Raw genomic sequence first — 14,865 nt, 5'->3', positions numbered from 1 at the left:
TTTTGGCAATATAGTGTATATATATATATGTATGTATGTATGTATGTATGTATGTATGTATGTATAATGTACCTGCTATAATTCCTTTTGTCTGTGCAAATCACCAGGCTCCATTCATGTGACACTGGCATCAACAAAATCTCAACATATCGCCGTTTATTGCAGATTGGTTTGTGGATGAAGGTTATATGAGGACAACGAGACTTAGAGCACTCCTGGTTTAGGAATCCAAGGGCTTTTTAGAAGCTGGGTGATGAATTTTTCACAGCGGTCTCACTTCACTGGATTCCAGCAGCACACCAGTAGGTGGTGGCGGGGTGGGGGGGTTGGTGGGTTGTAAAAGTATTGCGTGGCTGTAGGAGCCACTGGAGAACATGTCAATCTGTGGTGGTGAGCAGTGGTACAGAACTGATTGCTCCCCTGGAAAATAAAAGGAATCACTGCCACTTTAGCTGTTGCAGCCTATCTGTCCTGGTTCTTGTACTGTGTGTTGAGTTTTTGGTTTTAGGGTGGTAGGTTAATGAATTTCCATACTGGCCTAGGCTGGTTTGGTGCTGGTCTAGCTGGTGGACCAGCATAGCAATCCTGTTCACTAGTAAAAATTGAGGCTAAACCACCATAAGTTGGTTTGATGGTCTTAACTGTTTTAAGATGCTGATTTATGTCTGGTTCAGCAGGGCAGAATCTGAAAGATAACATATGCTGGTTTTATGAGCAAGGTCCCCTTTGCTAGAAACCAGATCTCAGTCATCCACACTGGCACTGATGTCAGGGAGCTGTCATGGAAAGCGCAGCAGAGCACGAATAACATACATGTGTATAATCCTCATATCCCTTTTCTGGATGATATGGTTCTGCCAGCATGATAGCAAAATCCCAAATAGTAAAATATTTGAGCAAACCAGTGTTCCTGGGAAAACAAAAGATTGAATGGGTTTCTTATAACCTGTGTCTATAGACTGGAATATAATGACAATTTTCTTCACTAGTTTATCAAATCTCTCGTGTCTCATGGATGGGTGTCTGCGTGTCTGTAAAACACATACATACACAAACCCAGTTACACTCCTTCAAACCTCAGTTGAAAGAGGCTCTATTTTCAGTGCACTATCATTAGAGTTGTGCTAAGCTATTGTTCTTTATAATGCTAATGTGTGGGTATTGTATCACAAAGTAATTGTACATTGCATTTGTGTGGGGCAATGTCTTTTGTATGCAGGCTATGTGTGTGTGTGCATGTTTAACCTTGAAGTAAATGTTTTCAAAAGTAAAAACAAGCTTCTGTCTTTAATCAACACTTCTTTTTTTTTTTTTTTTTTTTTTTTTAAGTGGCTTATTTTCTTACAAATTTCTGGAAAGTTCATGATTTCCTTATCTATGAAGCAATTTTTTTTGGGGGGGGGGGGGATGATATTTTTATTAGATTAAATGTAGAAACAACATAGTGCAAGACTGGTGCAAGACTAAGTTTATTTAGATTATGTTAACATTAGAGATACCCAAGGCTGTCACTTATTGGACCTTGGGGAGCGGGGCACTTACATTAAATTGTCCTGGGCTCATTGAATTTAAGCAATGGCTCTTTGCATACTATTAATCATATCAGTGCTAAAATAGTCACAAAGGTAAATGGATATCCTCTGTACAATTGATTCATTAATTTACTCTTTCATAACTAGCAACTTTATGCAGCAAAGTGGAACATCAATACTCAGAGATACTAGGTGACCAGATCATGTGACCAATATTAGGCTATTATAACAATACCTTGGTGTTAGCTGGTTCCTATAAAGTTGTTACAGGTAAAAAAAATCATTTGGTAACACTTTATAATAAGGTTCCATTTGTTAACATTAGTTAACAACATTAGTTGACATGAACTAACAATGAACAATACTTATACATCATTTTGTAAATGTGGTTAAGGATAATTTCAACATATGCTAATACATTTTTAAAATCAAAAGTTGTATTTGTAAACAATAGTTAATGCACTATGAACTAACATGAACTAACAACAGTTGTATTTTTAGTTACTTGTTTTGTTGTTCATGATATCTAAGGCATTAACTAATGTTAACGAATGGAACCTTATTCTACTGTGTTACCGAGAATTCTGTCCAGCTAATTGCTGAAGTGACCTACTGGCAAATTAATTCTCATTCAAACTTGCTGTATAATGTTCATTTGCAAATGGAATTTTTTTTTTCTTTTCATAGGGTATGAACAAGTGTGTAAGCAATTGAATCAGTGAGGTGTGGCTGTACACAAAAGCAATAAAGAATGGTTTTCGCGTGAAGGTGCCCCCATGAGGACAGAGCATGAATTGTGATTTTTGTTGAGAAAAAACATTACAAAGCTCAGCAATATTAAAATGCCAAGCAAATGAACTTTTCTGCAATCAACACTTTGCTTACTTTGACATAAACCAGAGAACGGTGCGCTGGAAATATTCAGGTGAAAGCCTTTTTTTCTGCAGGTTTTTCTTTTTATGCTATTCTGTACAGTAAGTTTGAGCTCTGCTGTGGTGCCTATCTTTGTGTACAGCCTGGAGCTGAGGCGCTTGACAGTTCATTAAAGAACCCTGAGATCGTCTGTCCTTATTTTTGGAAGGCATGTTGGAGGAGAGGGATTGTGCGAGCTGCCAGAAAAGCGACGAGGGGCGGACACAGGGAGCTAAGGTGGAGCTTTTCTCAGCACTGGCATTGTGTTTCCAGGGGCTTCAAAGCTGTCTGCCCCAAAGCTGCTGGCTTTTGAAACACTTTGGAGAACAGATACCTTGATCAAGCCATTGAGAAGACAGATTTGTGAGGAACGGAGGCTGTTTACAGCTGACAGTGCCACAATTTAGCATATTACAGAAGATGTTGCAGTTAATGCTGAATTTAATTTAGTGAAGTGTAATGTCTGCACCACTAGCATCACCAAACGGAATTGCAAAAATGACTGTTTTCAAACTGGTTTCCTGAACCTTCCCCACCATTTTCCATTGGTCAGCAAAACTGCCTCACACCATTGGTTGAGCCAGAAGTTGACATGTCAGGCTGGTCATTTTTGGGAAAACAACTTATGGATATAATGCATTTTTCAGCATGTCAAAAAATGTCAAAAAAAAAAAAAAAAAACATTTCCTTGAATCATCGGTCCAATAACCAGTCAAAATCTTCCTCTAACTCTAGCATTGACTTATAGTTAAATGGATAGTCAAACAATTTAAATGGTGCAAAAGTTTGGATTTTAAAGTCACATTTTTAAAACATCAAAATATCTTGTGCACAAAGTACGGTGCTGTTAAAAATGTAGGATGAGTGGGAAGCTTAACAAGAGAAATTGTATTCTTCTTGAGAATTGGAAGAAAAAGAACTCAGAAGTAGAAGTACACACTGTACAACTGTAGCAATAACTGTCCCAGGAGAATGACTGTTAAAGGTGTTTTAAGGTGAGAGTGAACAGTCTCTGTTAGGTGCAGTTCAAATGCTGTGCAGACCTGAGCTGAAGGTAAGAAAAGAGAGACTTAAAGAAGACTTAATAGAACAAGTGTTCAGCACTGAATTTATGCTGGTACAAGAGCAATGAAGTTAATAGTTGTGTTTGGGCAAGGTGGATGGCTGACACTGGCCTGCTCCCTCAGGCTGCCACACTGTTTGAAAACCCTCTTCGTCAGCATTATCGGTGACCTCCAACATGGTTGCCTAAAAGTTGTTGAGCGGGGGTTGGGTGGTAGTTGCCCAAAAGTTGTTGAGCGGTGTGGGGGGTTGGTAGGTGCATATCGCGGCCCCCTTCAGCGTATCGCGGTGCCGTTTTGCGGCTGGCCCACTGGAAAAAGTCACGGTTCTCCCTATGGCCAGTCCACCCCTGGTGGATAGGACCACCAGGGCATAGGGACTGTCCTCTGTATCTCATCTCATTTGCCGAAGTTGTAGCTTGTTTTAGTGACATGACTGGACAGGGATAATCATAGGTTGGCCAGTGGTCGTTTTAGAACTGTAGGTGATATGATCTAATGTTATCTAATCCATTTTCATTTGAAAACTCTGTTTACAGTCATCGTTTTCCAAAGTATGCTGTGATAGACCTTATTCACGCTAGCGTCATCTTTGAATTTTTATGGGAATGACAATGAGACTGTGAGGGATAGACTTACAGTCTCTTCATTGGGATACTTTGTATACTGAATGTTCTTGGACAGATATTTTATCAATGTTTTGTCTGCGGAACGATCCAAAAACACTTTAAACTGCAATACAATCCATTGAAGAGACTGTAAGTCTATCCCTCACAGCCTCATTGTCATTCCCATTAAAAATCAAAGATGATGCTAGCGTGAAAAAGGTCTATCACAGCATACTTTGGAAAACAATGACTGTAGGAAACTGAAAACAGAGTTTTCAAATGAAAATGGATTAGACAACATTAGATCGTATCACCTACAGTTCTAAAACGACCACTGTCTAAGGTCTATTATAGCGTTTGAAATGCTTGATTATTTTGGTGGAGGAAAATGCTGTTGCTGTCTGGATGAGAGTCATAAATGTAATGAAATCATTGCTTTTTCGAACGAAAACGTATTGGTGTTGTATTGGTGAGAATTGGTTGGTTTCCTTTCCCTGTACACACTGTTATACAGAATACCAAAGATTGCAAGGAACATACCTGGCTTTTAATAAAAGTGCACTCCATTTTAAACTACAGTAAAGTGCATAAAATTATTAAATCAACATTTTTAGCCAGTTCATATTCTCAAAGCTTAGGTAAAAATAATAATGATAAAAATATCAATAAATAAAATAATAATAAAAAAATATATATAGAAAAGAAAACGCTTCAATAGACAGTTCTATGTTAAAGGGATAGTTCACCCAAAAATGAAAATTCTTTCATGATTTACTCACCCTCCTTGCATCCCAGATGTGTATGACTTTCTTTCTTCTGCAGAACAAAAATGAAGATTTTTTGAAGAATATTTCAGCTTTGTAGGTGCTCAAAATGCAAGTGAATAGCTGCCAAAATTTTGAAGCTCCAAAATCCACATAAAGGGAGCAAAAAAGTAATCCATAAGACTCCAGTGGTTAAATCCATGTGTTCAGACACAATATGATAGGTGTGGGTGAGAAACAGATACATTTACAAGTCATTTTTTGTCATAAATTCTCTTCCCTGCCCAGTAGGGGGCGATATGCATGAAAAATGTGAATCACCAAAAACAGAAGAAGGAGAATGTGAAAGAGAAGAAAAAGGGACATAAATATTGATCTGTTTCTCCGCCACACCTATCATATCGCTTCAGAAGATGTGGAATTAACCACCAGAGTCATCTGGAGTACTTTTATGTGGCCCTTATGTGGATTTTGGAGCTTCAAATTTTTGTCACCCATTCACTTGCATTGTATGGACCTAAAGAGCTGAGAAATTCTTGTAAAAATCTTTGTTTGTGTTCAGCAGAAGAAAGAAAGTCAACACATTTGAGATGGCATGAGGGTGATAAAATGATGAGTGAATTTTTATTTTTGGTGAACTAAGCCTTTAACTTAGTGTAATAAACTTGTTAAACATAACATTTAATGCCCAAACGCTTAATAATTGTTATTAGAAGAAATGGTGATGTTACAAAGTGGTAAACATTCGACTGCCCCAGCTTTTTTGGAGTGTATCGCAGTCATATATATATATATATATATATATATATATATATATATATATATATATATATATATAAAACATTAAATTCACAAAGTAAAACTTTAAATAATGTGTTTCAGTATAGCACAGGGTGAATAGCATTCACAAATCACTTTTTTTCTTTTTTATTATTAGCATTTTCCATACTGTCACAAGTTTTTGGAATTGCGACTTACTTTCTTTGGGGTTGAGGAAGTGCGGACTTCCCTCTCATTTGTTACATTCAAATGTTTAAAGATTGGTTCAAAATGTAACTCTCCAGTGCTATTTCACTGTAGACTTGATTTACACTTTCTAAATGACAGAAATCCAGATGGATGAAAAGGTAATATTTCAGCAAAGAATAAGCATAAAAAGAGGATAAATACAAGCGAGAAGTATTAAAGACGGCTAAATTGCCTAAAATAACATATCTGTCTGTCTCTATAAGAGGTACTCTTTTTAACACGATACAAATGCTTATGCATGATGTCATCACTTGTGGGCTGGGCCTTGTCTCAAGATTTGCGGTACACCACTGACAGTACATCAGCAACAGCACATACTGTAGATTCTCCAGGCAGACTGGAATTATGGGTAGAAAATAGAACACAAAAAGCCTTTTCTTTGTTTTGCAGTGTTTTGATTATGGATTTAACGCAGCATCAGTGTTTGACATGATTTATGGCTTATGGTGCTTTTTGATACCAGTGCATATATTGTAATTCTCTACATCTCTGAATTCTTTTTCATCCGTGTCTTATTTTCCATAGAATCCTGTTCTGACAAGAAGAAATGCTGCCAGTTGAAGTCTAGTCTCTGATAGCAGTAGAGAGCATCCAGACTACTTCCTGGAAGAATACAAGACTTCCCTGATCTGGTAAGCATGCACAAAAACACTCAAGTTGAAAATTTTCATCGCATGGTCTTGAATAGACACTAAGTAGCTATCCCTTACTGTTTAGGGTGTCTTACATAGTATATTTTAAATGAATACAGACAAATCTTGTATATTTCGCAATACACCCCAGTTTTTACACCACCTAAACAACAGTTTAATCATATTCACTATGTCAGAGTTTTGGGCAAAAATGGATGCAGGACAAGATTTTAAAATGAATTCATGCAAATTAAATATATAGCTTTGAACTCATACACACTCATAAAAAATACAAATAAAAAATCTTACTGCTTTTTTTTTTTTTTTTTTTTTTTTATGTGTGGAGGCTAGGTCCATTTTTTTCGATGCTGAACAATTCCTTCAGAGAATGTAAAAAAGGTGAAGAGAAGTGTCTATAAGTGCACTTGAGATAGGAAACTCATGCAGAGCGACAGTCAAGTGCACAACCAGCTAAAAGCTACTCACAGTGAAAGACCCTCTTGAAATGTTTGTCTGGGTCACGTAATTTTCTTGAATACATTGATTGCTGAGTCATTCCAGTAATACAAACCTCTTATTAATACAAACCATTCATCTTTGCATGTGTGTTTCAAGAGAAACTATAGATTGTGGGAGAAGGGTTGCCTATGTGTCTGGAGTAGAACATGAGATGGAAATGGATGAGGTCATTAGCATTCCGACACAATGTTGGAGTCTGGTGGTGCAGAGGCATGCCTGGCTGCCTGGCACGGTAGGGCACCACAGTGGCCATTAAGGCAGCAAGGTTTGGGGGTTAGGGCCCATGAAGGGCACTGCCACCCCCTGCATGGGAGCAATGAGAGGCCCTGGGCAGGTGGTCTATAAGGGACAGTGGGCTGAAAGTCCAGGACAAATTGGTACATGGAGGCTCATTTCCCAATCTCAGCATGAGGGACAGCACAGCAACTCCATGAGAGTGTAGAAAAAAAATAAAATAAAGCACACAAAAGACTCCCAAGGGCACCAGCATGTGAGTGATGAACTTGCCAAGAGGTCAGTCAGTTTTGTAGCTCCCAAAGACACAATGGAACACTGGTCTATCCTCAGTGCCAATTGTATCGTTTAAAGTGCCGTGTCACGGGTAGGACACGGCACAGGCATTGCACATGCGTCAATGTGGTGCAGGTGGAAGTTGTGAATCTAGTCACCAGACAAACTAAAATTATGAAGATTTTTGCAATTCTTTAACAATGAAAAAGTCACGTTGATGAGTTTGTAGGTTAGTGTATGAAACTGGTGTAACTGCGCAAATTTAAGGATTAGAACAGAGCCTTGAATAGGTTTTATTCGAGCTGTCAAATCACAAAAAGACATGCTGAAAAAACATGTGAATGAAACATATACACAATATATATCATCCAGTCTTGGCTAGAATCCAGTGTGCAGCCCCTTTAAGGCATCAATGGTTACCAGACATTAATATCTGACTGTATCATTTGAACTTTAGCTAATAAAGTCTTGTTGCATTATTATTATGCCATACAACAAGATTCTAGTGGCAAGTTGCCTGCCCAGACTGAACGTTAAACTGCTGCATGATGTAGCACAGTCACAGCTAATCAGAACATGTTTTATGTTTAATGTAAAGTTTTGAGGAGCAGGATTTTGGACCAAAAGTCGTTTTTTTTTCAATAGGCATATGAATTTTAAACAGTAACTTACAAACATTTTGAAGCCATCAGCTTGCATTATTTAACCTTTAATTTTTTTAGAAGTCATGTTTAATAGTGGAATTCCTGGTGAAGGACTACACTACCCGTGATCCTGAAGATAAACGCTCTACAAATTAGAAATTTGCATCGTGTCCAACAAGCACTGAAGCAACAGCCTGCTCGCATGACCCACTGTGTATGACACAAACAAGTCGGTCTTCCTACATTCTCAAACAACTTCTACATTTATAAATAACTGAATATTTTGCAATAAAATTAAAATATATTGTTTCTATACTTACAATCAACAACTTAAAATCTTGACTTTTTGTCTGATTTTCATATACTTTTTCCTTTGAATCAAAGTTTTAATGGCATGATTCATCTCAGAGCTAGTTGGTTTGGTTCATGGCTTAGAACTCTTTTATGATGTGTTTTATGGCGTGCCTATGGAAGAAATTTATGGGAAAAATACTTCCAGAACCAAGATGGCTGAAAAAGTTGATGAGCGTCTTTGCGCTCTTCTGCTACCCAGCGCAATGCTACAGAAATAGAAACCAAGCTATCGACAAAGAGTCGCCCATTGCTTATCTAGTTTGTGGCTGGTTAGGACAAAAACACTGAATAACATGGAAGAGAAACCTTTTATTGCTTATTGCTTTATGACGTCACTTCTGTTTAGAACATGGTGTAAATCAAAGATGATAGCCAGTGTGAGAAACAAAAAATTACTGAGTGCACCTAATATATATTATTTAAAGTGGGACAACATGTCCTGCCACTCGTCACAGTTGCAGATTATTAGCACAAAAAGAGATAAGCGCTTTTGCCTTTATCAAGTTTATATATATGCATATTTAAAACATTGTGTTTAAGGGGTGGATATACCCGTCTCTTCAGCCTATTGATGAGTTGAATACATTTACTAGCAATTGATATAATCAAAATGTAATTAAAGCATTTTAGTCATGTGCATTTATTCCGGTTATGTTATAATTATGAATGTTACAAGTCATTTGTGTATTTGACCTCTGAGGTGTGACTGAGGGTCTGACCCATGTCAGGAATGCAGTTAACAGTGCTTTCTAATTTAGCCCGGCTCCCGGAGAACAAATATACATCTGGAAAAGGCCTGAATCCCAGTGAGTGTGTCTCAACCTTGAGAGAAAAGATAGCCTATGTTGTGTTCTGTCTAATGATGTCATTGGAGGGATTGTTTGTAGTTTTGAGAATCATATGACTAAGTCAGAGGAACTAGACGGCAGTTTATCTAAAGAGAAGACTCACCTCTGTCCCATTTCTGCTTACCAACTTGACTTAGTGTTTTAAAAATATAATCTTTTAAATGATTGCATTCACGTAGTTAAACAGAACGTCATGTGAAATGTTAAATCATTTGCATATGCTTATAATTACTGTTGTTTCTGTAATCTAAGTTAGTTTGAGGTTAGATCCTCAACTCATTTTCTCTTTTCTGTCTATTGCTTTTGGAAATGTGGAAAACTTTGTCTTCAGTAAACTCTCTCTATCTCTCTGTTGATTGAAACTTCAACTCTGACTCCTGGTCATCATTGTTCATACTGGTCTCTTTACTGGGTATAACTGTATTTCCTTACAGTGTCCATTTGTAGCTTGTTCAAATAATACCAAACTAAAACTGAATAAAATTTTGCAGGTGTGGCACAAGGCCTGTTTTTCTCTCTCTCTCCCTCAGTTCATACATGTCTTGCATGAGTCATATGCAGGGTTACATGTGATTTAGGGAAAGATCCATTGTTAAATGTGTATTTCTTATACATCCTTGCCAAGACACGACACATGGCCACTATGCATCAAAGCAACAGTTCTAGTGAATGACATTTATTAATTTTTCTCACACCTGTCAGACTGTTTCTAAAGGCTGTTAAAGTGAAATCCATCAGAACTGGTGCAATTCAGCATGCTCAAAGCCATTCTGGAAGAGGTAGCCCTGGGAATGCAACATTTAAGTGTCTCAAACACAATCACGAACCCAGATCGACCAATCAGACGAGAGAGCTGATTGCTATATATTGTCTCCCTGCCCATTCAGAAGGGTAATAAAATAAACATATTGGTTGAAATGCCCATAAGTGATGTTTGATTTATTTATTTATTGATACTGAGTTGATAAAATTCAGCCAATGACAACTTTATTAACCTAGGGGAGATTTAAGTTGAAAGCCCTTCATTTTATTTATACTCTCTTTTAATATTTATTTATTTATTTTAATTTAATTTTTTGGCGAAGGACAAGCATGTTATCACTCTTATGGCAGCAGGATTATTTTTCTGCATGACACTTTTGATAAGTGGATGGAGGGGTGTAAATCTCACCTCTGTTGTTGGAGAGAGCCTGACCTGTCATTCACTGCACAGATTATATACCTGTGCTGGCAGAGATTGAATGGCACTTCAGAATTTTTATTCTTCGCTCCTATGCTTGAAGAATAGTTTCCCCCTTTATTTATTTAATCACCCTAATGTTGCTCCAAACCCATATGACTTTCTTTATTCCATTGAACACAAAAGGCAAAAAACCTTCACTCTTTTGACATATTATGAAAGTGAATAGTGACTCTGGGCGATCAAGCTTAAAAAATGCAAAAACATAGAAGCATAGTAAAAGTAGTCAAACAAAGTAATTGTATGGCTTCAAGTCATGCACAAGTTGTATTTACTACTTTTACTGTGATTTTATGGTGCTTTTTGCCTTTTTTAGAGTTTGACAGCCTGGAGTCACTAGTTACTTTCATTAGATTGCAAAGAGCTTTAGATTTTTATGTATTTCTATTTTTTATTTTTTTATGTTCCATAGAAGAAAGTCATATGAGTTATGAGCTACATTGGGGAATTAAATAATGACATAACTTTCATTTTTCATTTTGTGTTTCTTTCCTTCTTGTTTTTGCCTCTCTTTGATTGCCAAACCATGAATCGAGTTACTTTGTTCTCAAGTTTTGCTGTGATTTGCCGTTATCATTTGTTTGCTGAATATGCCATCTAGTGCATGAAAGCGCAGACCCGATTCATAAAAGGAAATGTTTGTTCACTCACAAGATCTTTCAGTATTTTCTGTCAATCCTTGAGGGTCCTTCAGGGCATGATACTCCAGAAATGTGAATCTCTTACTAAAGCTTTGCCAGGAAGTGATTCTTTTTGTCCTCAAGCTTGTGTTTACAGTCTGGTAGTGGGGGTATGACATTATGTCATAATATTTCAAATGCTTCTCAACCAATATACAGGTATAGCTTTTATCATTGATGCTTTTGAATATTGATAAGCATCTGGCACAGTTACACACCTGTGCCTGAGATACTTCCAGTGTTAGGGAAGCTTCATTGTAAACTGTATTTTGCCAAGCTACAAACCACTTGTAATTTAAAGTAGTTAAATAGTTTAAGCTATTTGAGGGGACAGTGTCTTTTAGATAATTATAAGATATACAATTAATGAGTTAGCTGGTACATGGTCCTGGAGCACATTAAGGTTAAACATATTTGGCTTGCTGGGCTTGAGATCAGGGACTTTTGTGAACTATTGCGGGATGACTTATATGAATAAATAATGAATTATTGACTCTAATTTTGAACCAGTTTGTTGAGTTTCTGAATGTGTTAATTTGCTAAAACGAACTGTCCGAATAAACTGATTCGTTAAAATAAATCAGAGTCATCAGACTTTCTTGGAGATTGCATTTGTTTCGCTCTGTTTTAAGGCTGCACAATACATTGTGACATAAAAAATAGCGATGTAGCGTTTGGTCATGCTACAACATTGCTTGTTGGAAAAAATTGCTTATTAATGGAAAATCGACACTGTTTCAAAAACAGCTGAGTAGTTCAGTTAGTAGTGGTACTTTTAAAAAGTTACTCTCCAACATTGGACACTTCCTACATTTTTTTTTTCTTTTGGACCTTCTTAAAGGAAAGACTGAGAGTGCCACAGACAGGAAAGGGGGCTAAGATTGTTATTTGCTCTGTCTAAGCCCAGGTCAATGGTCCTGTCTGTGGTTAATTCCTTCTTGTCGCACATAGTGTTCAGGCATTAGTGGCAATTAAGTGCAAAGGCTGGCTCCAGATGTGTGTTATGGTACAGCTAAAGTGGACACACTGGTACCCATATGGTTAGAGTTCTCCACAGCACTGCACTGCTGATATTCTGAGCTCAAACATTAAAGTTGAATTCTTATCACAGCTAACAGACACACATGGCCTTTGAATAAGGAAAAAAATAAATAAATCCTAAATATGCTTCTATGCACATTTAAGCTGTGGAAAATGTACATTCCTTCATGCGGATGTGGACTCTTTTGGCAAAGCATTGCTTGCACAGCCTGTTCCACTGGCAGCCCTACTGCTGACACTGTCACCTGTCCATGTGGATAAAGGTGATTTTGTTAGCACAGCCGTGCTGGGGAACTGGCATTTGTCCTTCAATTGGGATTGTAGTTTGGGTAAGATGAGCCAATAGATGTATCTTATGTTTTGAATTTTGCCCTGTATCTTAACCACAATCTGTTAGCATAAAAAAAAAAAAAGAAAAGAAAAAAAAAGTGTGATATGTGGTAGTTCTATCAGGAAGACTTACAGACTTGAGTAAAGTTTAAGATGACATTTATTTGATGAATGTGAAACAGGAATATAATGTCTCTCTTTGGCGTAAGCCCCATCTGGCGGTCCGGAGTTGTTGTTCTCAGAACCGTTAGATCCTGCCGGAGATAGGAGGCAGGAGTGAGGAGCCTACCCCCGTGCAGGACGGGACTCAACTGGTGGTGGTGGGATGGTGGAGGTTGCCGTGTTGGCACACACTGAAACAGCAATGTGATAGATTGTAAGCAGACTTATAAAGCGATGGCTGATGCATGATTGGCTAGGAGTTACCTAGCTAATTTTGTGATGATGTACAGCTGCGAGTCTTCCTGCTAGAACTACGCTGCGCTTACATTTATCGCAAGGAGCAGTGAAATGCAAGACCCATATTTGATATGTATATATATATATATATATATATATATGACATAACAGGAGATAAAAGCAAGTCTTATTTATTTGAAAGACTGATAACATGTGCACCCTTTTCGAGTAAACCATTTAAAAAAAAAGAAGAAAAAAGTTTGTTAGGTTTAAAATGATGAAAGAATATATATAGTGTTAGTGGAACATGTTAGGGGTGTGTGTAAATATAACTTGTGGTTACTCTGCTAGGACCAGGGGCAGACTGGCCATAGGGAGAACCGTGACTTTTCCCGGTGGCAGCGACACCCAACAGTTCTGGCATTGTGTGGGCAGATGACACTAGCTTTGATATTTTGTTATCTAATGCAATAACATGCAGATAGTTTTAAGTGTGACTTAGTTGTCCAAATACTTTTTAGGGCCACTACTGCACTATATGAACTGTACAGATATTTAGCAAACAAATGTGTTATATATCTTTGGAAATTATTGCAACTTTTTCACTCTTTGTAAATATGCCAGAGCAACTCCTAGCCTTCCAGATGTAATGGAACAGTGATACATCTAAAACACATCCACCCCCAAAAATTAGTTATAAAAAAAATTAAGCTGCAATATTTGGTGCTGTTGCAGTCGGCAGTAAACATATTAAAAATTAAATTGCACCTACAGGCTTTGAGGTTGCATTTTTAATCTGCAGTTTCACAGCTCTATTCATGATCACACTCTCTCACGATTCTAAGGTGGTACTATCGGAAATTAGGTCAGTGGTATAACTGTCAAAGTATGCATGCAGTGTGCCAGAGAATAGTTAAAAAATATATTGTAACGAGTTTCACAGCATGGGCAAGGAGGAGTCGGGAACTGGATGAACAGCAATGTAAACTTCAATGACAGAACATAACTCATACATAACATGAAAGTGCTTTACAGCAAACAAAACAAAGCACCAGGCATGCGTCATCACAGCCCGGCCATACCCTCCTCCTCTTCACACTCCGCCACCTCCAGATTCAGGCCAGGGAAACCTCCGGCCTGAACTACTCCCCCCCTCGCTTCCTGGGGGGGGAGGTTTTGCCCTTTCGGCCATCCTTCCACTGGCCAGCCTTCCCCGCCTCCTGGGAAACTAAGAGAGAGACGAGGGAGAGGGGAGTGAGAAAGAGCAAGCGGGAGAGACAGAATGAGAGAGAGAGGAAAGAGAGAGAGAAAGTGGCTTGCCGGTCCCCGGACACACTGTCGCCTGGTCCTTGGCAAGCTGGGCAGCGGTCCTCCGTGACACCGGGCGATGGCACTGGACATCGCCTCCTGGCGGACGGCAACAGGTGCCTCCACCTCCTGGCAGATATCTGTGGCTCCTCCGCCTCCTGGTGCCTGGCGGCAAGTTCCTCCGCCCCCTGGCGGATGGCAGCTGCTTCTCCGTCTCCTGGCAAATGGCAGCGGGCTCCTCCGCCTCCTGGCGAACCACTCCAGTAGCACCGTACCATACCTCATCGGCGTTGCGATCTTCCAACAGCGACGAGGGCTCTCTGACAGCGCATCCCTCCTCCTTCCCGGGTTTCGTCACCATTGTAACGAGTTTCACAGCACGGGCAAGGAGGAGGCAGGAACCAGCTGAACAGCAGCGTAAACTTTAATGAAAGAACATAACTCTAACATAACA

At 38.6% G+C, this 14,865-nt stretch overlaps 1 protein-coding gene across 6 annotated transcripts in view; it reads left to right on the top strand.

Annotated features, from left to right (window-relative positions):
• LOC127426893 (RNA binding protein fox-1 homolog 3-like) overlaps positions 1–14,865 on the top strand; it is a 630,672-nt gene that overhangs the window by 106,297 nt on the left and 509,510 nt on the right. For all 6 annotated transcript variants that reach the window (XM_051674011.1, XM_051674009.1, XM_051674014.1 and 3 more), the window contains exon 2: positions 6,432–6,538. The gene's annotated coding sequence lies outside the window, so the exon portion shown is untranslated. The remainder of the gene's footprint in view (positions 1–6,431; positions 6,539–14,865) is intronic.

Source organism: Myxocyprinus asiaticus, chromosome 36 (genome assembly GCF_019703515.2).
Source record: "Myxocyprinus asiaticus isolate MX2 ecotype Aquarium Trade chromosome 36, UBuf_Myxa_2, whole genome shotgun sequence".
NCBI classification, from domain to species: Eukaryota; Metazoa; Chordata; class Actinopteri; order Cypriniformes; family Catostomidae; genus Myxocyprinus; species Myxocyprinus asiaticus.
The sequence above is the reverse complement of the archived record's forward strand: the minus strand, read 5'-3'. Positions and strand labels throughout refer to the sequence as shown.